Below are 2,232 nucleotides of genomic sequence, written 5' to 3'. Positions count from 1 at the left end.
CCAGAGAGAGCCAGAGAGAGAAAGGTAGAATTCTGCCTGGTGAGACAGAGACACTCTCAGAAAAGAGAGGATGACATTCTGAGAGAAGAGAGACTTGTAAGGGAGAGAGCTGGAGCCATCCTTTAATATCAAAATTCCAGTTGGCCCCACTGGAGTCTATCATCCCCATCCTCTCCCCTGCTGCCCACCTTGCTCCCATGCCTCTGGGCTCCCCCGCTACCCTGAGTGGAAGACTCTGGCTGCATTTTCTGCCCCCTAGAGCAGCCTACCCCTAGATCAGTGTTTCCCAAAGTGTGATACGCGTACCCCCAGGGGTACGGGAAGAGTTTGGTGGGGGTATGCGTTGCACCAGAGTTTGGTGGGGATATGCACTGCACCATGCTTAGCTGCGCCTAATTCTACATTCTCATGAGTACGAGGGGTACTCAGCATTACGAAAATTATAGAAGGGGTACACATATGTCAAAAGTTTGGGAAACACTGCCCTAGATCATCCATGTCTCTGTCTCTCCCCCCAATAACCATGTTCTGTATTGGGGGAGATAGCAAGGGCCAGCAGTGGGATTGAAGGAACCCTCTACTCCACACTTCCCTACTCTCCTGTCCATGAGCCTTCCTCCCCCCAGTTCCAGCCATGGGGCCTTCCTGCTTCTCTTATGATCCCCCACTTCTGTCCGTTTCACTCTGGGGACCCCTGCTTCTTTACTGCGCCCACTTTCCTTCCTTTGTTGTCCTCTCTCCTCGCCTGTCCTTGCGTGAAGTCCTACAGCTCCTTCCCCTTCCTACATGACTCGTCATGGCTAGGTTGTGGGGGTGGGGGGGGGAGTAGGGGCCCGATGTATTATATATAATGTATATTTTTTCATGTTGTCGTGAGCACAGCCCCTGTGTTCCATGTGCAGCTCACAGCCTTGTGTGTGTGTGTATGTGTGTATGTGTGGCATTGTCATGTCCTGGGGTGGCGGTAGGGGAATGGGTGTGGTGAGGGAGGGGACACACCTGAGGGTTTTCAAATAAAACAAACAGAAAAAAGCGCCGTGAGCTGCCTCCTGCCTGTCTGATCCCATGTGGGCACTGTGTAGTGGGTGGGCCCCTGGGTCTCAGGGCCTGTTGGGGTGTTTGAGCAGGGCTTAGGTGAGGTGGGCAGGACTGGTTGTCTTGAGTGCCATCACCAGGTTGCCAGGCCACAGGAAGTAAGGCAAGGTCAGATAGCTCCCAATGCCATCTTCCTTCAGAACTCCCTGGAAAAATATAATTCAGGGGATGCTGCAGATGCCTGGACATTGTGGGACCACTGTCAGCCCCTCCCCACCTCTTGGAACATTCCATCCAGAGCACATGGGCTCCTAGCCCAGGAGTCCAGGAGGTAAGGGCAGGCAGCCCTGCCATTTGTAGCAAGAGAGGATGGGCTCTGAGACATGTCCCCTACGTGGTAAGGAGCAGTAATGAGATGGACATGTTTCCGAAGAGGGACCTGTAATGGAGCATCCTTCCTGTGCTGTCCCTGCCCCAGGAAATACCAGGGGTCCAAGTCTTAGTTCCTTTCTGTGGGATGAGGGGTTTTGAGGATCAGTAATGTTCTCCGGAATTCTTAACAGGTGGGATGGAGGTGGAGATCACTGGCCCATCCCATGCCCCACCCAGTGCCCAGTCTTCTGCTGGGTGCCTCATCCTTACCCATGGATCCAACTACCAGCTGTATGTGGATGCTTCCACATATATTTCTCCCACCCAGACCTCTTTCTTGGCCTCTATTTACAATTACCTATTGGTTTGTCTAATCAGGAATCTTGTGCCTCAGACTCAACCTTAACCCAAATTCTGCTCTATCGTTGCTTACCTCTCCCCATTGCCTTTCGCCCAGTTACCTAAGCCAGAAACCTGGGTGTCAGCCTAAGCTTCTCCCTCTCTCTTCACCTCATGTCCAAATGGTGAGGACACCTGTCATTTTTACCCCTTTAAATCTCTCAACATGTCTTTTCCTTTCTCTTTCCGCTACTGCTGTTGCTGTGTTGCTTCAATATAAGCCTGTCAATATACTGGTAAGCCTGGTCTCCTTGCCTCCGGTGTCTTCCTGTATTCCAGCCTAACTCTGGGTCCGAGTGGCCTTTCTAAAGTGCAATTATGGCTATGCCACTCTCCTCTTAGAACTTTCCCTTTCTTCCCATCACTGCCAGAGTCAAGTTCTGATGCCTCGTGGGTGGCATTTAACCCATGGGGGTCAGACCTTGT

This window comes from Pipistrellus hanaki (genome assembly GCF_964339955.1).
Source record: "Pipistrellus hanaki genome assembly, chromosome: 3".
Lineage (NCBI taxonomy): Eukaryota > Metazoa > Chordata > Mammalia > Chiroptera > Vespertilionidae > Pipistrellus > Pipistrellus hanaki.
The sequence above is the reverse complement of the archived record's forward strand: the minus strand, read 5'-3'. Positions refer to the sequence as shown.